Consider the following 27414-nt stretch of genomic DNA (forward strand, 5'->3'; position numbering starts at 1 on the left):
GTTTTCACAGATTCTATTGATATCCTCCCAAATCACACTGACATATTCAAAAATTACATTGAATTTTTTCACAGATCATACTGATATCTTCACAAATCACGTTGATATCTCCCCAGATTTTATGGATATCTCCACAGCAGGGAGATGAGGCTGATGATTCCTTTGGTGGAAGGAATGTTTTAATGGAATCACAGAATATCCTGAGCTGGAAGTGATGGGAAACATCAAATCCAACCCCTGGCCCTGCCCAGAACATCCCAACTGTCCCTATGCCTGAGAATGTTGTCCAAAGGCTCCATTCCCTGGAATCCTGCTCAGTGATCCATCCCATTCTCCAGGCAGACATTCCCTGGGTAACCAGGACCAAACACATCAGAGCCCATTTTCAAATTTTCCTTCACTCCAAGTCGAGCTGGGATTTTCTAGGGAAGAGCACACAATGTCATCACTCCACAAGCCAGCAAATAAAACCCCAATTGCTGGTGAGAAATTTCCATCCTTTTGGAAATATTTCTGGGGAAGAGAGAATCCTTGGAGTCAACCCAGTGGCCCCATCTTGCCCCCACCAGCTCAGACATCCCCAGACACCCCAGCCTGAGACAACAGGTGAAAAGCGAATTCACGGAGAATTTTTCCTTCCTCCAGTTTCCCTTTTCTCCCCCTCCCGCCTTTTCCAGTGCAACACATGGCGGGGGTCATGTAACAACAAGAATTCCCAATGTCAGGCAAATAATTTTTCCATCTGTGGGGTGTTTTTTTCCTGCCCAGTTTATGTTTTTTAACGGAAGTGGCATCTGCGAGGTGCTGGCTGTAAACGATCCCTGCAGGAGCTCTGCTTCATGCCCAGCATCCCATTTTTGGCTGCTCCAGCTGTTGTTCTGGAGAGGGCAGGAATGGGTTCAGCTGACAGCTGCAGGCACTCCGAGAAAAGGAAAGTTGTTTTTCTCCTGGTCTCCAGTTGTCTCTCCCTTCCCAGACAGCCACAGAGAGGTTTTCCAACAGGCAAAGGTTAAAACGATCAGGAATAAATACAAGTGTCATCTTGGTTTAAATCCTGAGCCTTTTCCCAACCTGATTTACCTGGTTGGGAAATGCTCAGGACACTGGGAAGGTCTGAGCTGCTGTGATTTGGGAAAATTCCCATCAAGAATGGGATAAGGGAGAGCGGAGGGAAGAAAATCCTCCAGGTTCAGAGTTTGAAATGTTTCTGTGGAAACCAGCTCAGAGCAGCAAAAATGAAAGAATTGGTGCTGTTTCCCTGGAAATGGACTTCACTGGAGAGCCCCTGTGGGAGCTGGGAAGGGGATGAGAGGATTGGAGATCTGCTCTGGAGCCAGGCTGGGAAAATTGGGATGGAGATGGGAAGGATCCAGGGAGAGCTCAGAGCCCCTTCCAGGGCCTAAAGGGGCTCCAGGAGAGCTGGAGAGGGACTGGGGACAAGGGGAGGAGGGACAGGACACAGGGAATGGCTCCACATGGACAGAGGGCAGGGATGGATGGGATATTGGGAAGGAATTGCTCCCTGTGAGGTGGGGAGGCCCTGGCACAGATTCCCAGAGTAGCTGTGGCTGCCCCTGGATCCCTGGAAGTGCCCAAGGCCAGGTGGGATGGGGTTTGGGATGATGGAAGGTGTCCCTGTCATGCCACAAGTGGCACTGGATGATCTTGACATTCCCATGGCCAGGCCAGAGGTCACCCACAGCCCTTCCATTCCCCAATCTCCATCCTGGGAAACTCCCTCCAGGTGTGGAGGACCCAGCAGAGCTTTCACCCATTGACAAATCTGAGAAATCCAAGGATTTAAGCTGTGCCAGGGGAGGCTCAGGTTGGACACCAGCAGGAATTTCTTCATGGAAAGGGTGCTCAGGCACTGGAATTACCCCGGGAGGTTTGGGGTCCCCATCCCTGGAGGTATCCAAGGAATTCCTGGGGATGGCACTCAGACCTCTGAGCTGGGGACGGGGTGGGGGATCAGGCACAGCTTGGACTCGATGGTGCTGGAGGGGTTTTCCAACTTCAGGGATTCTGGGATGCAGGGATGCTGGGATGCTGGGATTCTGGGATTTTGGGATGCTGGGATGCTGGGATGCTGGGATGCTGGGATGCTGGGATGCTGGGATGCTGGGATTCTAAACTCCTGGACAAGTGGGCTCCTCAGCTGTCCCCCCGTTCAGTGGATGAGATGCTCTGGGGGAGCTCCAGCCACACTTTGTGCTCCTAAAGGCACCTTCAAGGAGACAACTCCTGAGGTTTGCATGGAAAACTTTCCTGCACCATGGAACAACTCACACAGACCCTGTGCCATGACCACATCCCATGGGAAGCTGTCACCCCTCATGGATCCAGCAGGATCCTCACCTGGCTCCCTGAGTGGTGGCAGGAGTGACACATCCCACATCCCGCCCCTGCACTTCCACCCCGTTACACAACCCCAAACCTTTCCAGCAGGTCCTTCTCCTCACAGGCAGGGTCTGATTCCTCCTGAAATGCCGTGTGGAGGTGGCAATGCTCCTTCCATCGCTTCCCTGCCCACGCTCCTCCTGTGGCATCCCACACACGTGGCAATCAAAGCCGGGAATTCTTCCCAGCGCTTCTCCCCCAGCCTGGCGTGCTCAGCTCCAAGGTGTCCAGGGGCTCTCTGAATGGAATGGAATAATTTGGAACCTGAAATACAGGAGGAATATTTCTCCTCGATTTCATCAGGCAAAAAAAAAAAAATCAAAGGTATTTGTTTATTTTTCCAACACAGGCATGGTGGAAGGATCATTCGCTACCTGCTAAAATCCTGAGAAAATGGAAAAAAAATATTCCTCATCTCTGCCTGTTTAACTGGAAAAGCATTCCCAGCATCCTTCTTTTATTAAATGCCTTTTTATTTTTTTTTTATTCCAATCCTATATGAAAATAAAAAAAAAAAAGGATTTTATTGGGTAAATATAATGCAACAACCATGTGTTGTTTCCCACTCCACGGCAAATGTTTCCACTTCCTGCCAGGATTGATTCCAGATCGAAAAGCTCTGCTTCATCCCAGGACTTTTCACACAATCTGTTCAATTCAGCCTACAAGCCGTGGAAAATTTCCTTTTCCATCCCATTTCCCTGATTTTTATCACAATATTTGGGGAGCCAAAACTCAAACTCAAATATTCCTTCCAGATCCATGGATTTTTCCCTTTGTGCTTCCTTTTCCCGGTTACATATCCATGAAAAGGGAATTTCCTGATTGTGGAAAATAAAGGAGAAAGGGAATTTTGTGGGAAAGTTCATTCCAAATTGGCCAAGTGCTGGTGCTGACCCTGACTCCTTTGAGAGTAAAAGAGGAAAAGCATAAAATCCTGGAGTGTGGACAGCTTGCAAAAGCTTTTCCCTAAAAAGATACGGATTGATGGATCATCTAGACCAGCAGAAGGGATGAAATTCCCTGCTTGAAGAGAAAAGTCTGAAATTTCCATATATCAGCTGCATTGTTTTGGGGGTAGATTCCATCAAGATCCATGAAAAATTTCCCATGCTGATGGAAAATTAAGCTGAACATTCAAACCCTCTTTGAAAAAGCAAATTTCCAATGACATGGGGTTGTATTTTCCTTCAGGAAAACACCCAGAGAATCCCAAATTCCAATGGATTTGCCCAGGTCTGGTTGAGCCATCAGGAAGGAAATCCTGGGTTGGTGAAATCAGGTTCCTTTCCTTAGGAATCTCTGCTTTGGGATGCTTTTTTTCTGATAAGGAAAACCTGCCAGGATGGAGATCTCAAAGCTCTCCTGTGCCTGATTTTCGTGTGGGGACGTCCAGACCTAATTCCAGGTGAAAATGTGGGAAAAGTTCCCACGACAAGGGGTTAAAACATTCCCAAACATCCATCATTCCCTCACCTCTCCCACATCCTGGAGCATGGAACATCTCCCATCCATAGAATATCTCCTATCCATGGAATATCTCCCATCCATAGAATATCTACCACCCATGGAATATCTCCCATATATGGAATATCTCCCATCCCTGGAATATCTCCTATCCATGGAATATCTCCCATCCATAGAATATCTACCACCCATGGAATATCTCCCACCCATGGAATATCTCCCATCCATGGAATATCTCCCACATATGGAATATCTCCCATCCATGGAATATCTCCCATCACTGAATGCTGGAGGGTTTTCCTCCAGCTCTTGGTACTGGGAGGGTTTTCCATCCTATCCCTCTCAGCTGGTCTGGAGGATCCCATTCCTGCTGGGCTTTTCTTCCTTGGCTTTTCCTTCCCACATGTCCAACCTGTTCTTTCTTATCCATGACACAATCCCATTCCCATCTTTTTGTCCCTTTCAGCCTCACTCCAGCACAGACAAATGTCCCCCCTCCTCCATCCACAGTGCTGGGACACAACTTCCTCCCCACTGGGAAAATCTTGACCTCCAGATCCCAATAAAATGATTTTTTTTCCTGTTGTTTCAAGTTGTTGATTTATTGAAGGCTCCACATCTCCTCAGCATTCCCAAACATCTGATGATTTTATTCCAATTGCCTGGTTATCCACAGCCAGGCTGCTTTTCCACTCACCCAAACCTCCTTCGTTTATGAAACACAAAAACCACGGAATGCTGGATGTTTATTTGATCTGTTTTCCCCAGAGAAGGAGTTTAATAATTTAGCAGCAAATCTGAAACTGCTCCATGAGGAATAATTTGCTTTAGTGGGGGGGAAAAAAACTAGAGGATTTTTTTCCCCCTCCTTCTCCCACATTCCCAAATAAAGGTCTGGTTTGCTTTGGATCATGTTCACTCTCCGAAGATTTCATTTTCCTATTAAAATCTTTATTTCACTCCAGATTATTCTACCATTCCTTTGTCTCTCTGCCTTTGGAATGCAGCTGTCACCATGGCTTTTAGGATCCTGCTTCCCATTGGTTCCTGGGAGTGCTTTATATCCCCTTGGAACGAGCCAATAAAGGAATTCAGGTGCTTTTGAATCTGCCAAGTGCAGCTCATCAAGGGATGCATGGAAAGGAAGGGCAGGAAGCAACAGATTTGGGACCACGATTTATTTACTGAGAGCATTTTTTGGGAGTTTATTGCTTGTTTGGGCTCTTCAGGAATTGTTTTTCCATATGGAATGGCTTGGAGTGTCCCAAAATGAGGGATATCTGTGCCCATGTGCATCCAGAATGTCCCTTCCATGGACAGCAGGGACCCATAAACCACATTTTACATGTCAAACCCTTTCTAGACAATTCCCCAAAAATTTTGAAGTTTAACAACCTCTGAAATCACCGAGATTTTCCCAAGATCCGTTCCCAGAGGATCTGTAAGACTCAGAATCTTGACAGCCTCAGGGACAGACACACAGGGCTCCTTCCACCAGGGAAAATCCCAATCCCTGCACATCCAAGCTCTGCTTTTCCCCAGAATCCTCAGCCCAGCCTAAAACATTGATATCCTTTGCTCCCAAATGTTTCCCCCCTTCCCTGAGGACACCCCCAAGGAAAAAAATCAGGAATAAATCAACAAATCACAGCTTTTCCAAACTCCTCCATAAGGTCCAATTCTTACCCTTCCCAAATGGAAACTCTGCTTTGCTTTGCTTTGCTTTATTTTATTTTATTTTATTTTATTTTATTTTATTTTATTTTATTTTATTTTATTTTATTTTATTTTATTTTATTTTATTAATTTCATTTCATTTCATTTCATTTCATTTCATTTCATTTCATTTCAATAATAATTAGTTATATAATAATTATAGATATATCTATAATTTTAAAAATTTGCCTTTTTAAAATATTTCTCATGGGTTCCCTCCTCCCCTCAGTGATTTTTAATGTGTGGCACATAAAAATATGAAGCTGAGGACACTGTTCTGACAATTCCTTGGAAAACACTCTCCAGATGTGTTGTTATTTTTCCACAGGGGGAAAACATTGTGCGTATCTGGGAAAAAAAAGGGGGGGAAACACAGAATTTTTCCCTAACTTAGCTTTTGTTTTGAAATAAAGGAAGATGAGCCACACTTTGGGGCTGGAGGCGAAAACCAGCACACCCAAAACTTCCAGAATGTGAGGAAGATCCAGGAGAGGTTGTTTGAGTAAGGAAAAGTGGGAGAGGAAAAAAGTAAGCAAAACATCCCACCCAAGCTTAGGAATCAGGAGCAGAAATAGGAGCCTTGTTCCCTTTAAGCTCAGCTAATCTGAGTCAAAACCCACATGAATCAAGTTAAACTGAGCTCAAACTGCTGCTCCTGCCCACTTGGACGCACTCACATGAATTTCCCAACATTTTAGTGGCTCCTGATTTGTTGGGAATCACATTTGCTCTGTTCCCACTCCCGAGGAGGGCTGGGATTGTTTGGATTTTCTGAAAATTGGGCTTTCACCTCCGTGAGTGTTTCCAAAGCATTATCCAATAATCCCCCAGGGAGGTGGGAAAAATTGAGAACGTCATCCCTGTTTTACAAAGCTGGACTGGGGGATCCCTGCCTTGCCCAAGGAGAGGCAGGATGGGATTAATCCTAAGAATCTGCTGGCCCAGGATCCACTGTCCTGAGTTTCTCTTGGGATGGGAATGCAGGGAAAGATGGGATAGAGGGAGGGAGGGTGGGATGAGCAGGAATTCTGCACCGTGAGTCGCTCCAAGGGATTTTTCACCCCAAAAGGATCCTCTGGGAAGCTCAGCGGTGTCACCCTGATCCTGTCCAGCAGGATGCTGATATTGGGATGGAGGAAAGGAGTTTTCCAGAAGTTCTTTCTGCCCCAGTTCCTTCGGACAAACCCGAGCTGAATTCCAAGAGGGAACGAGCAGCAGGTCTGTGCTAACGGAGCTCTCCGGACAGAGACGGATGAGGGAGCGCCGACCCCGGTGACCCTGCTGGCAGGGGAGCAGGGACAAACAGCTGGGAGCTGCAATTCCCTCCCCCAGAACAGCTGGATCTGAGGGAGGACATCTGTCTGCAGTCTGGGTGGTTTGGGAGGAACAACAAGCATGGAGCGAGCCGGGATCCTCGGGGTGCGGAACGCTGGGATGGGGCCACGGGGCAGGGATGGGGATGGGAATGGGGATGGATTGGCCCCCCCACGGAGCAGAGGTGGGAGGAAGAGCCCTGATAGGGGGTCATGCACTCCAGACCCTCCTCAGTGTCCCGGGATTGCACAGGAACCACTGAAATTCCATAAATCCAATGGCGCGCAGAGACTCCTCACCCTACCGGGGCCAAAGAGCCAAACAGGTGGAGGGAAGAGTAGGAAATCTATCCAAACTTTTCCCACAGCTGCTAGCTTAGCAAAGCTGCTGGAAGCTTCTGCAGCTCCAAGAGGGATGTTTTCCCCATGGCCATGCCCAGAGCCTCATGGGTGATGCAAAAGCACCCGAGGATCCCAAATCCAGGAGTTTCCCAGCCCCTCCTGGCTTCCAGCAGTGGATGAATCTCCACACACGGGTGTGAGCACCTGCCCAGCCTCTCCACCCCTGTTTTTGGGAAGCTCACAGATACTTTTGCCAAATTTTCCCTGATCCAGATCTGCTTCCCGACTTCCTTGATCAAGATCCCAATGTGGCACTCCTCAAAAATCCCTGTAAGAGCCAGCAAATTCGATTAGGGCAGGTGCTTCATCAGGGAGGAAAATGAAGGCAGAGTTTGCACCTCCTGAGACACCAAAGCTTCAGAAGGTCAAGAAATCCATGTAGGAAACCAAGCTCTGGATCTCAGGGCTGTTTCTTTGCAAGTTTATAGGAAATTCCCTTGGGACATCCTTCTCCACAGGAGCAGGAATGTTAAGGTTAATGGTTAAGGATTAAGTCCGGCTCTGTTTCCTCAGAAATGTTATTGACTGGAGTAGTATTTGCATGGAATTGCTGTGTTTGCCTTGGGAGAAACCAAGCATTCCCTGTTGGAGGCACCTTCACCTCGATCTCAGGTGGGATGTGGATGACAAGCCTTATCCCAGCCAGATTCCCAAGCCAGGAGCAGTTGGACATAGGAGTGTCCTACCTGCTCCACCACCCTTTCCAAACTGGCACCAGAGCCCACCAGGAATCCAGGGTAGGGATTTATTGACAGCAAATCCATGTAAAGCTGGGCTGGCCAAGAGGCAGCACCGGTGGCCACCACACCAAGCAACTCCCAAAAGCTGGAATTCCTTCTCCCAACTTCGGCTGGAAGTTCATCCCAGTTCACAGCAGTTGTGTTTTCCCTTTGTTCTGCTTCCCTGCGCACAAGCCCGTGGCCTAGAGGGAGGAATGCTGCTTGAATATGCAGGAAACCTGGGCTAGATTCCCGTTCCTTTGCTCCTCCAACTCCTTTAAAAGGAAAAGGAGCGGGGTTTTCCAACCACACGGGTGTCACCTCCATGGATCTCGTTGGGAACTCGCTCTCCAAGCCTCATTCCCTTTTTTCTCCTGCTCCAGGAGCGGGGCTGGGGGTGCTGCCAGACCGTGGAATGCAGCGCTCGCCCCTTGAAAAGTCTTTCAGGAATTCCAACTTTGCACAGGCATTTGGAGCCGGCCCAGCTGCCAATTCCACATGAGACAATCCCGAGATAAAGGGATGTTTGTGATCCTCCAGGTGCTGGAAAAGGGAGGAACCATTCAGGGGAGGAGTTGGTTGAATTTACCTGCTCGGGGTGGTTGAGATGAAGGATTCACCCACAGCTGTCCACACTTTTTGCAGAGCCACTTCTGCCCTGCTCACCACTGCAATTCCCTTGATTCTCTTCCCTTTCCTGGTGTTCCCAACTTTGGGAAACCTGGAGAGTTTTGTCAGGTTTCCCATCACTAATAGGAGTAGAAAACGGTCCTGTAATTGGGAATTTGGGCTCCTCGTCACTGTCAGAGAAGGAAATAGCCTAAAAAAATAATGAAAAAATGGTTTGGCTTGAGAAATCCCACAGCAGATTCCTGGGATGCTCTTGGATCTTCCCAAGGGAAGAAGTGACCCTCTCTGGTGACCCTCCTGGCCCTTGGCACTCAGAGGAGAACTTCAAGCAGGTAGAGCTCACCTGGAGTGGGGATTTCATGGCAAACCCATCTCCAGGGCAAAAAGTTGGCTGTGTGGGGGGAATCTTTCTGAAGTGGGATTTGCTGGCAGGGAAAGGCTCAGCCCCGAACTGCTGGAGCCCTCGGGCTTCACTTAACCCCTGCCTGGCCCCCTCAGTCTGAGCCCACGCTAAGCCCGGCTTTGATAAGCTCTGCACCCCCCAACAGCTCAGGGGGCATCAAATAAACCCCAGAGCCCCAGGGGCTCAGCCTGCCCCCTCTGCCAGGGCCATGGAGAACGTGGGGCACATGGAACATGTGGAGAACATGGAGAACATGGAGAACATGGAGGATGTGGGGCACATGGAACATATGGAGGGCATGGAAATCATGGAGCACACGGACACGGAGCACATGGGGAATGTGGGGCACATGGAACACGTGGAGAACATGGGGAACATGGGGCACATGGAACATGTGGAGAACATGGGGAACATGGGGAACGTGGGGAACATGGAGAACATGGGGAATGTGGGGCACATGGAACATGTGGAGAACATGGAGAACATGGAGGATGTGGGGCACATGGAACATGTGGAGAACATGGGGAACATGGGGAATGTGGGGCACATGGAACATGTGGAGAACATGGAGAACATGGAGAACATGGGGAACATGGGGAACATGGGGAACATGGAACATGTGGAGAACATGGGGAACATGGGGAACATGGGGCACATGGAACATGTGGAGAACATGGAGAACATGGGGAACATGGGGAACGTGGGGCACATGGAACATGTGGAGAGCATGGAGGATGTGGAGCACATGGAAAATATGGAAGGCATGGAAATCATGGAGCACACGGAGCACAATGAACATGTGGAGAACATGGAGAACATGGGGAATGTGGGGCACATGGAACACATGGAGCACATGGAGAGCATGGAGAACATGGAGGACATAGAGAACATGGAATACATGGAGCCCATGGAGAACATGGACCACATGGAATCCATGGAATACATAGAGAACATGGAGCACATGGAACACATTGGACCCGTGGAGCACGTGGAGCACATGGAGCTCATGGAGGACATGGAATACATGGAATATGTGGAATACATGGAATACATGGAATACATGGAATACATGGAATACATGGAATACATGGAACACAGGGAGCACATGGAGCCCATGGAGCAGAATTCTCCTGGCGGAGCATGGTTTGCCAAGAGGGAGGTTTTGGGACAGAAAATTTCTCAACATCCCAAGAAGTATTTGCTGCGGATGTCGGGATAGGGAATTTCCCAGAATTCCAAGAAGCATCTGCCATAGACAGATGTTGGGACTGAGCATTGCTCTGCCCTTAGTGTGTATCCTGCAAGGTCCACTGGCTGTTTCTGCCACTGATTTTGTGGGATATTTGCAGGTTTTGGGATCAAACATCACCCTGCCCTTCCTCAGCATCCTTCAAGGTCCATTCCCTGCTGCTGGTTCCCAGTTGGAGATTTGCAGGAGCCAAGTGCAGCAGGAGCAGAGGGACAGAGTGAATCCAGTTCAAAGCATTTCTGGAACCATGACCTCAGTGAACCACAAGTGGCTTCCTCTGAGCTGACACCTCCTGATGGGGCAAATTTCCTGTGACTGGACAGGCAAGAGATGGGGAAAACCATCTGTGAAATCATGCAATGGTTTGGGTTGGAAGAACATTTTAAAGGTCCTGTAAATTTCAACCCTCCACCATGAGCAGGGACACCTTCCACTATCCCAGGTTGCTCCAAGCCCCATCCAAACTGGCCTTGGACACTTCCAGGGATGGGGCAGCCACAGCTTCTCTGGGAATCTCTCCCAGGGCGTTCCCACCCTCTGAGTGAAGGAGGTGTGCCCTGGGCAGGGCTGGGGGGAGCAGATGTCACTCCTCCTGGGAGGTGACACTGATCCAGCCATGGCCACGCTCCGGAGGGTGGCACTGACCCCCTGGACACGCCGAGCAGCCTGCAAGGCTCGGGTCTCTCTCCTTGTCCTAATCCATGCTGGATCAGCTGATTTCATTTCTAATTTCCTCACACATGTGCTCCAGCACAGCTGTGGAACATGAGCCGAGTCTGCAGAGGAAATCCTGAGATTTACACAGGCCCCAGTGGATTATAAAAACCTGGAAACCGGACAGATAACACTCATGGAACAGACTCGGAACATGCTGGGGAGAAAAAAGCCTTCACAATAGATTAAAACCTGCTGTTTCCTGCTAAATGTAAAAGTGTCTTTTCCAACACTTTGAACTACTGTGGTGAAACTTTGTAGGTAGCTGTCGTTTCAAAGGTGCAATCTTCAGGAGGATTGTTTTCTTTTTTTTTTTTTTTTTTTTTTTTTTTTTAATGGATTTGCAAAAGTTGCAATAAAAGAGTCCTTAAAAGGCCTTGACCTGGAGGGCTGTGAGCCTTTAGCCTGGCGAGGCTCAGCCCCCAGCCCTGTGCAGCTTCCAGAGCTTCTGAGAACTTCCAAAATCCAAGCTGGCTGCTGATGTTACAGCCCAAGGTGGTGGGAGGAAGAAGTAAACAGTTCCTCTTGGGAGATGCTGCGTTTCCATCCCACTGGAGCCAGTTGGACAATCCACGGGTTTCTGACAGGGGACAGGGCTGTTTTCCCAGCTTTCCCCTGCCTAGGGAAAGGCAGCTGGAAGGGGAATTATCCTGGAGAAAAGGGGGATTGGGGGGATCTTCTGGCTCTGCACAATTCCCTGACAGGAGGGGACAGCTGAGGGGGTCGGGCTCTGCTCCAGGGAACAGGGACAGGAGGAGAGGAAAAAACCCCAGGCTGCACCAGGGGAGGTTCAGGTTGGACACCAGCAGGAATTTCTTTCATGGAAAGAGTGGTCAGACATTGGAATTACCCAGGGAGCTTTGGAGTCCCGTCCCTGGAGGTGTCCAAGGAATTGCTGGATGTGGCACTCAGAGCTCTGGGCTGGGGATAAGGTGGAGATGAGGCACAGCTTGGACTTGATGGTCCTGGAGATTTTTTTCCTGACCTCAGTGATTCCATGATTCTATGATTTTGAATAAATTCAGCCAATGATGTCAGGGATGCTGCCCTGCAAAGACGTTTTCCTATTCCTCATCTCAGCAGGATGGATTTTTTTCCACCCATCTTCCATGGCTCAGAGCTGCCATTTTTGTGCTCCTGCAGGTCTCCAGCTGCATCAGTGAGATCAAAACAAAGCCCAAGGTCAGACTGGGCTTTCTTGAACTGTCAAGTGGGATTTATTGCTTCTCCCAGGATCAATGACTTCAGAATTTGGGCAGCCAAACTGTGCTGGGTCATGTCCATTCAGGGTAAGGATCTCTTGTTTTGAAACCTCTTCTTCCCCCAAGAATTGTGGGAGTCTCACTTCCATTTTATCTTGACCATCAAAAGAATTTCGAGGGGTCAGATGAAAGTTTGGGGGGTTTCCTCCCCCATTTCTGTGAAGAACAAACCAGGATGGTTTGGGGCTTGTGAAAGCAAAATCAGCTTGAGCTGGATCTCAGATCTATTTTATCTCCGTCCCTAATCTTTCATTTGAATTTGGGGTTTCCAAACCAAAACCCAGGGAAGACTTTGTGAGAAAACCAAGCTGAACTCCAACCTCCTCCACACATTCCAGGCGGTTTCTGGGAGGAATTCTCCTCTGAGTTCATCAGAATCAAACTGTGACAAGGAGAAACCTTGGCTGGCACCCACCTCCCCTCAAAAGGATCAGATCCAACCCCAAGAGGGGCAAGGAGAGAAACTGGGAAAAGCAGACAAGACCTGGCTTGGTGTCTGTGCCACCAAAATGCTCCAAGCTGGAGCTGGACACCAAATCCAGGTATCTCCTGACCTTCAGCAGGGCTTGAGACACTTCAAAAATTGCAACATCCTAGGACAAGACAGAGGAATAGCTGCTGAGATTTCCCTGGAATGCTGGAGTTGTTGGAGAAGCCAAGGGAACAGAGTGGTTGGAGTTTGGGCTCCTCATAAATTAATGGTGAAGGTTTGAAGATGCCTCATGATGGTCTTTTGTCCTCAAAAAGGGCGTAGTTTCTGTCCCAGATGAGTTCAATTTTAGGATTTTTATTTGGGATATGGAGGAGGTTGGGTAGTGCACAAGGCTCAGGTTTAAACATGGCCTTCCAGCATTTGGATTTTGAACCCTTAATATCCAGAAAGAATCAGGTCTTGGCAGATGGTCAGTGACACAAAGGAGGAACTCAGTCCCTGCAGGTCAATTTTTCCACCAGTAACATGATCCCACTCTTAAAAAAAAAAAAAATCATTTCCATCCTCTCCCCCTGGAATCTGTGTGTCTCCTCTTGGATCCAGCTCTTTCCAAAAATCGCTTCCCATTTAAAAAATTGATTTCCTCAATCCTAAATCTGCATTAAGTCCCTCAGATTGTGTTTTCTGAATTACCCGTTCTGCTCCTTGTGTCAAAAGTCATCCCCTGAGGGTTTGTGACTTAAACTGTGGCTTTTGACCCACAGTTGGAGCTTCCTGGAGTGTTTTTATTTTGCAGTTCTCCCACTCCAGGAACTAAAAAGTAGCCAAGTGAAAACCTGCCTGTTTTATGCAGCCACGACACATTCACACAAATCATCTTGTTATTTTTTGCTGCAATGTTTAGTATTTATTTCCTGCGTGTCACTCAAATTAAATGGGACATAGAATGAATTAAGCTGAATTTGTGGTGATGCCTTTATAATTTAATTTAATGTTTCATCATTTTGCTGTGAATAGTCCAGAGCAGAGATCTTGTGATGGTCTTAAGGACAAAATTAGGGTGGAGTTGGACATTTATATAAATCCTCAGGGAGGGATTTTCATACTCACAGCATCTCTTGAGTTGCTTCTTCCAGACATTTCCAGCCCTTGGACTTCCCCACCATTCTTCCATGGCCTTATCCATCATTTCTCTATGTCTTTGTCCTTCATTTCTCCATGGCCTTGTCCACCATTTCTCAGTGGCCCTGTCCACCATTTTTCCATGGTCTTCTCCACCACTTTTCCATGGCTTTGTCCACCACTTTTCCATGGCTTTGTCCACTTTTCCATGGCCTTGTCCACCATTTCTCCATGGCCTTGTCCACTACTTTTCCATGGCTTTATCCACCCCTTTTCCATGGTCTTCTCCACCACTTTTCCATGGCTTTGTCCAGCATTTCTCCTTGTCCTTGTCCATCATTTTTCCATGGCCTTCTCCACAATTTTTCTATGGCCTTGTCCACCATGCCCACTCTGCTCTGGGCACATTCCAGGTGACACCAGGCCATGGATTGTGCCCCAGGATCCACCTTTTTGCAGTCACAGAGCCAGAAATCCCAACTCTGCCCCACACTTTGTGCCCAGCAAAGGGGACAGTCCCCAGTCCCGGCACTTCCACAGGGATCCGAGCGGGATCGCTTTCCCTCTGGAAAACCAAAGGCCCAGACTTGGGGATTTTATTGGAGAGTAAACTTGGACAATTAAACTCTTCATGAAGGAGATTTCTTGAGGCAGTTTCATCAAGCAGCTTTTTCCAGCTGAGCTTGGGCCCCAGAATAAGGAGAGGCCGAACACAGAGCCGCTGTTTGCCGGTTGGGAGCGCGATCCCGGGAACGCCAAACCGGGAGCCTGGTGAGTTTTCCTCCTTAATGAGGTGTGAAAAGTCAACGGAGCTGCCTGCTTCTCACAGGGGAGCCTGGGGAGGCTGTTCCAGGGCCAGCCCCTTCCACCCTGCCCTGCTCCAAACCCCACAATTGCCCTTTGACAGCCACGGAGCCAGCCCTGATCCATTCTCCCATGGCAAAACAGGGAGAGCCTGGAAATCCTGGAAATCCTTGGAGAGTCTGGCTCCATCCATTCCTCCAAAGGTTTCTCTGCTGAGGGGATTCAACCCCTGAAATTTGGATGATTTTGGGTGCATCTCAGTATTTTGTCCTCCAGATCCAGCTGGGATCATCGTGGTCATGGACAGGAGCAACACTGAGACTGAGGCACTGGGTTATTCCTTATTTCTGGGTTCCCCAAGAGCTGAAATCCTAATTAAATGCTGAAATTAGGGCAATGTGCTCCCCATGGGAAGTGGTCCTGGAAATCCTGGAACCCGTAGAGCCTGACAGCACCTTGCTCCACCTATTCCTCCAAGAGTTCCTTTGCTGAGGGGATTCATCCACTAAAATTTGGCTGATTTTGGGTGTTTTCAGTGCCTCTCTGCAGGGTGGAATTTATCCTGCCAGGCTCCTGATCCAGCTGGAATGATCCTGGTCCTATAACAACTCAGGGGATTGAGGCACTGGGTTATTCCTTATTTCTGGGCTCCCAAAAAGCTGAAATCCTAATTAAATGCCAAAATTAGGGCTCTGTGGGCTGTGCTCCTTGTGGGAAGCTACTCAGCACTTTGTGCCATCACCTCCAGGGCTGAAACCACCAGAGAAAATATTTTTCCTGGTGCTTACAGTAGAAAATTCCAGGTTAAAGCCAGCTGCACACTGGATTTTTTGGGGGAAAATTTCCAGTATATCCCATTACAGACTCTGAGATGAACTCCTCAGGCTGTCCTGGGATACTTCCCCAGTCTAGGAGAAGCCAAGGGAATTTCCACAAGGAAAAGAAGCATCCAGAAAAGCCTCTGGGAGCAGGGGGATGCAGGGAAGCAGGGACAGGTTGCCTCCGAGCCGCTCCTGGCACATGTTCCTGGCCGCCTGTTGCTGTCTCCGAACAGATGTGGGCAGTTTGTGGGATGATGAAGTATTGGATCTGTTTCTCCTTCAGGGATTATTCCTACCAAATAAATCTGCAGGTTTATATGTTTAGCAGCTGACGGAGATCCCTTTTCCCTCCCCTTCCCCGTTCTGTTATTCCCTGCAGCCGGAGCCAAAACAAGGCTTTTAAGGCAGGGAGAGGAGGGGGAATGCTCAGGATGGGATTTGGGAAATTTTGGAGACAACACTGCAGCAAGTGGGGGCAAAACATCCTGCCCAAAACACAGCTCATGGATCCTTCTCAGCTTGTTCCAGGATGGGTCCTGGACTCCAGGAGCGTTGGTTTAACCACCAGGTCATAAATTCGTCTGGGAGCTTTAGAATTTGTAGCCTGGAGAAAGATCTTTCCCTCTCTCCTGGTGGTATTGGATTTTTATTTTTTTTCCCACTTTTTTCTTTCTTTTGGAGCTGCCTTGAGCTTGGATTTACAGTGGTTTAAATTCTTCTGAAAATATTCCCTGATCAGCCCCGGCATGAAAGACAGACAGGGTGTGATGAAGGAGCAAACCTGTTGGCAAGAGCATCCCAGGTTTTCTTTGGGAATGGCAGGTTGATCCAGAGGCATGAGCTGAGTCATGGATGTTGATGTTTGGATCCCTTTTTAGGGAGAAGGTCTGAATTTCCTTTAAAGCCCCTCCAAACCCAGCCTGGAAGGCTCAGTGCTGCTTCCGTGGCTCCTGGATGTCTGGTGCCAGAGATCCTCCTGCAGGGCTTTGCTTCCTAAATCCTCCTTCCAGTTCCTAACTTTCCCTTGTTCCCCCAACTATTCCAACTGCCAGCTCTGGAGGAATAAGGGACGTGCAGGAAACACTTGGTCTTTCAAGTGATGCAGCCACTGCTGCACCTGAAAAGCTCCAGGACAGTTTTACCTGGAATATTCCTGCAGGGATGGGGGATTCCTGGAGATTCAGCTGCTCTGGGAAAGGAGCCCAGTCCAGCACTCAGACCCTGCACATGAGAGCCAGGGAACAGCTGCTGAAGAGTGTCCTGGAATCATGGAATATCCAAACTCAGAAGGAACCCACAAGGATCAACAAATCCAATCTCCAGCCCTGTGCAGGACATCCCAAAAATCACCCCACGGTGAAAATCACATCCTGACACTTGGCCATAATCATCATCTTCATCCTAGTCCCAAAGGCACCATGAGGAGAGGGAAGGGGTTGTGGATTCACCTCATCCAGAGCCTCGGGAAGCCAAGGAAGCAGCTCCTGCCTGGGTGGAGCAGGAAGGTGTGTGGTGCTGTTTGACCTGGAAAGCTGAGAGCTCTGTGGGAGGAAGTCAAGATTCCATGGGGAGGCTGTGAAAAACTGGGAATGGGGGTTTGGAGGAGGGTGAATGCCCTCAGTGACATGGACACAGCTGATTCATGCGCTGTTGGAATTGCTGATCTTAAAGAGCTTTTCCAACTTCAAGGATTCTCTGATCCTACATTTTCCTCAGCTGCTGTGTTTGGGATGGGGATGTGGCCGTGCCCATCCTTCCCCTGGGAACACATTCCCTGTGGGAATGGTGGCTGCTGAGGTGATTTTAGGACAAAGGGGATACTTGGAGCAAGTTTGGGACAAATCTCTTCCCTTGTGGGTTTTCCAGCCTCACCCTTTGCTGCCTTTTCCGCCCCTCCATTAAAATAATTAATGAGATAATTAAACAAGCACGGATAAAATAACGGGATTCATGTGGAGATGGGCGAACTGTTGGAATCCTGACTACATCCCTGACTCCTGTGGCCAATCCAGGGAACGTGCCTCTGGAGGCGTCTCCCAGACCGTGCTGAATCACCCAGCAATTTGGGAGGAAAAAAAAGCCAGAGTGGTTCTCATGTTACCCACGAAAAGCCAATGGGAGTAGGACAGAGCCACTTCCACAATAAAGCCTGGGGTTAACGCATTTCACAACAGCAAAATCTTTTCCCAGCTTGTCCCTTATTTAATGGTTAAATGGGGGGGAATTGCTGTGGAATCCCACAGGGACAAACCTGCTCTTGGATTCATCCCCCAAAGCCAACCAGGGAAAAAAAAAAATCTTATTTGTAGCATGCTTTAGACCCAAGTACCACCAAAAAAACCCTGTTTTTTTTTTTCATTTTGCACCCCAGTTTGCGTGGATGACCACAATATTACACAGCTTTGAGGCAACTTTGGCAGCTCCTCTCGCTGTTTTACAGCACAGTTGTTCTTCGAAACAAAAGGTTTGGATTAATGGTGTTTTAATGTCCAGGATATGACAGAAATGAAATGCAGGAACAGTTGGCTCGCACACTGGGAGCCGAGTCAAGCTCAAATTTGGCTGCCAGCCCGTGGAGCTCCTCGGGGACACCCGAAAGGGGTGTGAACATTAACTCATAGAGCCATAACCCCGCTGCTCCCGAGCCTGCTCAGCCTCCCACTAATGCAATAATTGAATCAAAACCATCTTCAATTGTGTTAAAAACAACTTTGAACGCTGGAGAAAGGCTCAAAAGCCCAGCAAACCACACATCCTGAGCTATTTAAAGGTCTGGATAACTCTGTTTTCCTGCTGAAGGTGAACCTCTGGCACAAGGCGAAGCTTTGGTTGCATTTATTAAGATTTAACAAATTACCCCCCAAAAAGCAGCACTGATTTGGCTTTTTTGTTGTTCCAAGACAACATAAATCCTCTAAATACCCGGAGCAGAAGGCAGGGATAATTATCACTGAAATATCTCTGACATTTCCTTCAGGGTTTGTGAAATCCTCAAGGCCTCTTTCTATCTTTGTCAGTGCCTTCCTCTGCTTCCTACGACCACGTGCCTTAACTCCTCCATCTCTCCAGCCTCCAACTCTTCTGTTCCATTGTGTGCTTGACTTCATTTCAGTGCCAGCTTCTTCCACTCTGTTTTTCTTTCTTTTTTTTTTTTTTTTGTTTTTTTTCCTTCGTTTTGGTAATTGGGAACAGGCAGAAGTTGGGGTATTAAAAAAAAAAAAAAAAAAAAACCACACCAGAAAAAAAGGGGAAAAAAAAGAGTGTTCCACGTAATTGAGAGAAGTTAACAAAGCGTGAAACGAAATAAAAAACATCATCCGGTGCTGATGTCAACGTTCATAAATGCAGGAGTGCTCAGAACCATCCAGGAAAGATTGGAGCTGCATCCCTGCTTTAGGAAGGATTTTGTTGCTGTTGTTCCATGGTGTTTTTAGGAGTTTTGGATCAGATCATTTTTTGGCCCATGGGATCTGCTCGAATGCTTTGGGTGCTTGGCGTGTCGCTGGTGTCACTCTGAATTATCCCACACACGACCCTCTGGGCACTGGCTGGGGGTTTGATAAGAACCCAGAATCCCAAAATCTCAGAATTCCAGAATCCCAGAACTGAGGCTGAAAATGCATTTCAAGATCCTTGAGTCCAACTCCCAATTCCCAGCTTGTCACCAGCCCAGAGCTCTGAGTGCCACATCCAGGAATTCCTTGGACACCTCCAGGGATGGGCACTCCAAACCTCCCTGAGAGCTCCTTCCAATTCCTGATCACACTTTCCAGGAAGAAATTCCTCTTGAATTGTGGCCACCCTTGATGAACTCACCTTCTGCTCTTGCTGAAGGTCAGAAATGCCCATGAGGAGGAGGAGGAATTATTAGGGAAGAGACTCAATATCCACCAGAGTTCCATGAGAGGCTGAAGTCAGGCTGGGAGTTGGAAGCTCCAGAGCCAATTTGACTTTGTCACTGACAGAAAAGTCCCCAAGGAGAGTAGAACCAGCAGATTTTCTTTTGGGTTTTTCATCATTTTCTTTCAGCTTGTTTCTCCAGCAGATTTCCCAGTGGCCACATCCACAAGGACAATCTCCTCCAGCACACCTTTGCTGGTGTTTTACTCATCTCCAGGAGAATGGATTTCCCTGGAGCTGAGGGTGTCCTGCCAGTGGATTTTCCCCCTAAATTGGAGCCCTGTGGTCAGTTGTGCCTCCAGCAGCTGCTTTGTGTCTGTCTGTCTGTCAGTGTGACCTCAGCATAACACGGCAAAAATCGATTCCCTCTCCGTTCCTCCTGTCCCCACCCCGAGCCCCTCAGCAGCAAAGTTGATTTCCTGGTTGTGATTAGGGATGGTTTACATCCACTTCCTAAAGTTGTTTTCCTTTTATTCCTATCATTTAAACAGAATTCTGGGGATCGTTGCTTCGCCCGGACATCTGCACTTCCAACTTTGCCAACTTTGGGATGCTGAAATCCAGCTCATCCCAGAGGATTTGCACGGGCTGAGGCTCCGACCTGGACTTCTCCCTGTGAAATCCCACCCCCCTCTGTCATCCCACCACTTCCAAGAGGAGCTGGAAGAGGCTCTGCAGGAATTAGAGCACTTAAGGAAAGTGTGATGTTAAATCCCTACGTGCCAAAGCCACCGGGATGAGTAATAACGAGGTGTCAGACTGACACTGATCCTCTTCCCACGGAAAAGGGGGGGATGGAGCTGGCCCGAGCCGGGCACAGGCAGGAGGAGCTGTGGGGATGGATGAGGAGCTCCTTCCCTGCTCATCCTCCCTCCAAGGCCAAGCTGGGTGAGCTCTGTGCAGATTTCTCTCCTCCAGGGCTCAGCCAATGCTGTCAGCACGAGTCCAACCCTTCCCTGCCCGTTCCCACTCCAGGAGGAGGGAGAGGGAAGGTGAAAGGGAAACTGGCAGTCCTTGTGAGCTCATTTTTCCCTGCTGAATTAAGTCATGCTGCTGAGTAAAGAGGTGGATTCAGTTCTTCCATGAGGGAGTGGAGCTCGTTCCTTCAGCATATCTGGGAATTGTCCATCCTGAATTTCAGGCACCTCTCTGCCTTTTCCAGGGGGACTTTATTCCTTGCTGAAGGCAGAGCAGGAATTTCAGGTGGATTAGGAAGCTGCACCTTGGGGAAAGGTTATTTCTAAAAAAAAGGATGATGGGGTGACTGTCAAAGGCAGAGCACACAATCCTCTGGGGGAGCAGAGTGGATTTAGGATCCACTTTGGATCAATCCAATTTGGGTTTGTTTGCACCCACACCTCATGGGATTCCATCACCTCAGTCAGCTGGGAACCACACAGCACTTGCACTCTGGGATTTACCTCCTTTACCCCAAAAAAAGAGTCAAAATATTTCCACACTGTGTCCCATTGGGAAAGTCCCACTCAGGCAGCCAAAACAAAATGTTCCGACCTTATTCCCACAAAATTGTGTCAGAAGCTTTGATTCCTCCTCCTCTTGTGCTGGTGTGGCTCCATGCTTTGCCTTTGGCAGCATCCCTCTGGTTTTATGAGCTCTGGGAGGGGTCATTAGCGTGATTCCCAACTCCCTGACAGTCCAATAAAAGAAGTGGTTTCTCCAGCCTTCAGATCCCAGATGGCTCCAGAAAAACAAGTGGCATTCCCAAAAAACTCTGTGCTGGGCAGTGCCTTTGCTCCCAGCCAGCAGCAGGGAATATCTGGGAATATTTCCTTGTTTCAAGCTCTCCTCTTTTCCTGATTTACCATCCTTATAAATCCCATTCCTGGAGGGTCGATACCTCCCTCTATCCTATAAGGATCCAGTTATCCTGGTGATTCCTGCTGTGAAGAATGGATTGAAGAACCGGCTGTGTTGTCTCAGGCTGGAACATCCAACTCTGCCCATGTTTAAAATCAGAGTTGTGACAACTTCAGGAGCACACAGAGAAGGCAGGAGAGGGATTGTGCTCCCTACATGATTCCCATGGATATTTCAGGAGCAGGGACCACACAGTCCTGGGCACACAGAGGCTTTAATAATTTTTTTTTTTTTTTTTTTATATCTGCCTCAGATTCACAAGGAGTGTTTCAATATTGTCTTCCCAATTTCCTGGCTTAACTCTGTGAGACAGAGCCAGGAGATGCCAAGGCAAAAAACAAAAAAAAAAGACCAAAACCAGGAGGGCATTCCAGTAATTCAGATGTAGTGATAAGGGGAAATTTTGGAAACAAGTGCCAGCAAGTCAGGAAAAGGCATTTGGGCAGGAAAACTGGGATCACAAATTCTGCCTGTGGGAGCTCCATATGATCCACAGATCCATCCATTCCCCTCTGGAATTTTACAATTATTGGTTGTAAAACTCAGACTGGATCCCTGCTTAATGAATCCCAACTCCATTGGGATAGTGGAAGGAGATGGAATTCTACCTCCTGGGAGATGGAATGGGAAAAGTTTTGGTTTGTTCCAACCCAAACCAGTCTGGGATTATAGGAATGTCCATTCCTCTGGATCCAGAGCAATCCCTGCACTGTTTTTCCAAGGAATCACACAGGGACAACTCAGATTTTCCACCTCAGAGCATGGGATACACAAACCCCAGCACTGCCCTGCCATGGGGAAATAATCCAGAAATAAATATTTAGGGGAAAAAAAACCCCACATTTTAAAAAATTTGCAGTTCCACTGGCCTTACCCATGAATGATCTGTATTCCCTGGATTGGGAAGGGGCTGGGTGGAGAAGGCAGTGCTGTGTTTGCCATGAAATCCCATTTCAAGGCTGGATTTTATTCCTGGAGGTGCCTTTGAATTGAGGGTTTTTAGCAGCATTTCTGACTCACCCTAAACATGGCAACTGTTGCTAACAGCGGGCAACAATTAACAAATTAATCTCAATGCAGGCACACACTGGGGACCTGCTTTTCCTGGGAAATGAGAGGAGATTTTTGCCCTATTCCTTTGATTTAAGCCGTTTTTTCAGCCCCCAAATTTTGCACCCATTTGGCCGAGTCACCTTCCCCTGGAAAAATCCCAGAGGGATTTCTCCTCAGAGAAATTGTCCTGCTCAGAGCTCCCATCATCTGATGGAGCAGGAGAAGACCCCACTGTGGGGTTTTTTATCTTTCCAGGATGTTTTCCTGCCAGGAATCTCCTGTTCATCTTGGGAATGCTTTAAATGCTGCCGAAGTGCTCCTGGAAAAGGGAATTTTGGGAGCACTGGGATGAGAGCAGGGATTGATCACCACACCTGATCCTCAAGAAAACTCCATAATGGCCCCAATTCTGGACATTTCTCTGTTTTTCCCGAGCTTTGCAAGGAAGGATTTTCTTATCTCTCAGTAGAGGTTGCAGGAAATCAAAGCACCTGAAATTCAGAGGTATTTTTGGTGGTGGAAAATGCAGGATGGAGGAAGCAGCCAGAGCCAGCTGGGAGCATATCCCACTCACCCTTCACCCACCACAAACCTGAGAGAAAATGTCATTTTATTAAGGTGCCATTTTAGTTATTTTCTTTTTATTAAAATTTCCTTTTATTAAAATATCATTTTATTAAAGCTTCAGTAGTGAATCAGACAGCAGAGCTGCTGCAGCTCGGCTGCAACCAAATAAATCAACCTAAAAACACTTTTTTTGTTATTAATTTCTATGTTTCAAGCAAAGAAAAATAAAAGTGTGTGTGAGGACACTCTTGGGGATGGTCCCTGCATCCAGCTGGGCCATTCCTGACCTGTAACCATCAAAAATCCCACATAAATCGTGGAATATTATCATTGCAGGCCATGGGAAAATGCCCAGAGGAAGGATGCATTATCCAGGGAAAGCTGCAGGGCCACACAGCCTGGTGTGCTGGTTTATTTACAAAACAGAATTCTGAGGTGAAAAGGGTGAGGAAAGGCTGAGGAAGGGATGAGGAAATGTTGAGGAAATGCCCAGGAATGTCTCCCCAGCCCAGCCCTGGGAACAGAAACCATCCAGCTGGGATCCTGCAGTTGGGATGCTCCATCTCCATCCTCATCTCCATCCCCATCCCCATTCCCATCCCCAGCTCCAAGGTCTGCCCTGAGCTTTTCAGCAAAGCATCCCAACCCTGGGGCAGACAGTGAGGAAATCACCCTGTGACAGCCACTAAAAACATTCTGGAAACCATTCCAGGGCAGGCTGGAGCAGCCTCTGTCCCTCCCTGCTCTCTCAGCTCCTGCCTTTTGCTCTGCTCCTTTTTCCCTGCAATTTTTCCCACTCAGTTGGACAGGACACCACTTCCTATTGCACCCAAATTGCTTCCCTTGGCTGGTGGGGGAGAGAGCAGCACATAAATATGGGAATTTTCCCTCTGAGGCCTGGAGAAGATGATGAGGAGAGAGGCTGGATAAGCAGATGGATAAATGATTAACCAGGCGCTGTCCTTTATCTGTCTGGAAGTCCTCTGCAAAAGAAAGGTTAAGGAAAAAAAAAATCCAGGAGCAAGTGGCCCTGGAGCTCATTAATCCGTCTCTTTTTGCTGGCACCAGGCAGGTCCTTGGCCCCCAAGGGGCTCTCAGGGTCTGCTTCAACATTTTTCTTTGATAACCAAAGCAGCTTTTCATGGCCAGCAGTGACTAAGAGGTGGATTTGGAGCTGTTACCTCACCTTACCCCCGTTTTTTTTTTTGGATCACAGGACAGGCCAATCATCAGGAGCTGGCCCAGGCAGTGCTTTTAATGTGATTTCCAGCACGAAAAGCTCTGGAGTTTGGATGGGACACAGCCTGGGTTTCTCTGGAGTTAAACAGTGAGGGAGAGCTGGAAAGAGAGGGAAGCATCTGAGAGCACAACTCTCCTTAAGGAGGGAGTCTCGACCAGCAGAGTTGGGGTTTTTCCAAATATTTTCATTGTTTTGCTCCATTAGAAGAAAGCAACACATGTTCCCAACATGCCGAACATGTCAAACTCGGGAAAAACTATTCCAAGGAGTTTCTTGGGGCAGTGAATCCCATTCTGCCCTGGCCAGCAGCTGGGCTGTGCCCTTCTCCAGCAGTTCCCAGGGCAACATTCCCAGTTCCTCTGGAGAATGGATGCCCCAAGCCATGCCCACATTCCAAATGGGAAGAGCCAGCACATCCCAGAGTTGGGCACTCTGTAGGAAAAGGCTCCTCCAGGAGCATCACCATCCCTGTGGCTGTGGGAATGGGGAAACTGAGGCACAGGTGGCACAAGGGGGATGTCCATGGAATATTAAAGTTAGAAGGGACCTTCAAATGATCCCATTCCACCCTTGCCATGGGTAGGGCACCTTCTGCTACCCCAGGCTGCTGTGATCCCATTTCCAGAGCCTCCAGAGGAAAATGGGAAGGGAGGAAAGCAAAGCAGAGCAAACCAAATCCACTTTTCCCTTCCTTCCTTCAGGGAATGGGGCAGGGAAGGGAGGAGAAAGGGTTGAAGGGATCCATTCAGGCAGGGATCACAGAGACCCCTCTTTGGCAGCCTGGAGTGTGGAAATCACATGGATTTCATTTTGCTCAGGGTTTTGTTTGATCTGAGGGTCGTGACTTTTCTGCAGCTTTCAGTGAACAGGGAAACTGAGGCACAGGTGAACCAAGGGAATATCAGGACAGTTTGGCTGGAAGGGGCCTTCAAAACGATCCCATTGCACCCCTGCCAAGGGCAGGGCACCTTCTGCTGCCCCAGGCTGCTGTGATCCCATTTCCAGAGCCTCCAGAGGAAAATGAGCACCAGGGAAGGGAGGGAAGCAAAGCAGAACAAACCAAACCCATCTTTCCCTTCCTTCCTTCAGGGCAGGGAGGAGAAGGATCCCAGGCAGGGATCACAGGGAGCCCCTTTGGCAGGGATGGGGCTGAATAATTCAGCAGCTCCTTCACCCTGGACCAGCCCATCCTCAGGGAGCCATGGCAACGCTCCGGGCGCCGGCGATATGGAAATCACAAGGATTTCGTTTTGCTGCGGCACAAAAAAAAAAGTTGTTTGATCTGAGGGTTGTGGCTTTTCAGCAAAGAATCTTTTCTGTATTCGTATCTCCCACTCGGCTGTCAGTTTGCAGCTCTGAAAAACCCCAAACATGAAAATAAAAAAGGGTGAAAGAGTCTTAAAAAAAAAAAAATCAAAATAATTTTGTTTTTCTGGGCTGGGTTAACGCTTGAGGTGCTGGAGGGATTTTATCCTGATGTCAGAGGGATTGGAGAGGGATCGTCCTGAGTGTGTCCAAGGGAGTGGGAAACAGGGAGATTTAGATGGAAATTTGGTGGGAATCACTGTAAAGGGAGAGCCAAGGATGGATTAGGATGGGATCAGGATGGGATCAGCAGGATGGAATGATCAGGATGGGATCAGCAGGATGGGATGATCAGGATGGGACCAGAGGATGCAGGTGCCACCTTCTCTTCCCTTGTGAATCCCCCTCACCCCCAGAGCGTGGGATGCTCAAGGAAGAGCCCAGCCCCTCAGGAATCTCCATCTTTTTTTGGGATATCAGCACTCAGAGCCCCTCCCGAGGCATCTCCCAGCCCCTAAACACACCAGAATTCCAGGAAAATCAATCCTGACCCTGTGGCTTCCCGCGGAGGAGCGGGTGGGCAGCAGCTGCCTGTGCAAGCTGCCAGGGGAGCCGGGGATGGAGTTAATGGGAGAGCTCGGGCTCGTTTTCCCTCCTGCTAAATCCAGTTAAAAGCTGGAACAGCTTGGAGCAGGAGCAGGGGCTCAGCAGCTGCTGCTGGGACAGTTTGTGACCTCTGCGGGCTGGCAGAGAGGGGAGGCTCCTGAAACACATCCCAGAAGCTGCTCCAGCTCCTCTGAGCTTGGAGCTCCTGCTGGAGCCCAGTTTGAAACGCTCAGAATTCCCTGGAGCTCCAGGGGCTCCTCTGAGGCGCAGCCACAAGCCAGGAAAATCCCTTTTTCCCCAAAAAACACCAAATTTCAGTGGGTTGACTCAGCCTTTGGATGGAGGTGGGTTTGGGGGAGTACCTGAGGCTCTTCCCACCTTTCTGTGTCTCCTTGCTCCCATCCAGATTCCAAAGAAGTCAGATGGGAATTTCACCATTTTTCTTTGGAAAATTTTGATTTGGATGCAAACAAGGAGAGCTCTCCTGGGAATAACAGAGATTTTTCTTCTCCAAGCCCAGAGATGCAGGATCCTGGAGAGGGAATGTGTCAGGAAAGGGAAGGAAGGTTGGACCTGAGTGCAATTTCATTAATCCAAGTTTTTTCAGAGGTTTCTCTCAGAGAAAAAGCTTTAAAATCTGCAGCAGCTGCTTCAACCCAACTTTTCCTGGCCTTTCCATACCCACTAAACTTCCCTGATCCCTAAAACAGAATTTCTTAAAAAGAAAAAAAACCCCAAGAAACTCACTCAAATACTGACAAAAAAATTTATTTTAGCAGAATTTTTCCACCAGGCTGAAATATTTGTAAATCCTCCTGTGTCCACGGTGGGATGAACTTTGCCTCTCCTGTCTGGAAGTTTATTGCCCATTCCTAATGATCAGTATCCATTTCATTCCTGAGGAATGAAGGGATTTGAGCACTAATGTGGCACTGGGAGCTGCACTTTGCTGCTGGCTTGAACTGGGAAAATGATTCCCTGTTTTCCTGGAGAGGGCAGACACCAGACACCAGCCCATGGAAATTGCTCCTGGGTCAGGAGTTTAAGCCTGAGCTGGGCTGGGGGAGCTGATCCTGATCCCAGAGCTCCTCCCTGGAGTGCAGATCCCCGTGGATATGGGAAGTGTGCAAAGCAAGGGGGGGAAATCCTTTCTTTCCATGCTTTTTAAATACATTCCAAAATATTTTTGTATTTTATTCCTCTCCAAAAAAACCCTCGTTTTGAGCCTTCTCACATCCTCAGGTGTTGTTGTTGCTGATCTTTTCCAACACCATGGAATGGTTTGGGTTGGAAGGGACCTTCAAGCTCATCCAATTCCAACCTCTCACTATCCCAGGTTGCTCCAAGTCCCATCCAATCTGGGGCACTCCCAGGGATGGGGAATCCACAGCTGCTCTGCCCACCCTCATT

The sequence above is a fragment of the Erithacus rubecula genome (genome assembly GCF_903797595.1).
Source record: "Erithacus rubecula genome assembly, chromosome: 17".
In the NCBI taxonomy this organism is placed as follows: Eukaryota; Metazoa; Chordata; class Aves; order Passeriformes; family Muscicapidae; genus Erithacus; species Erithacus rubecula.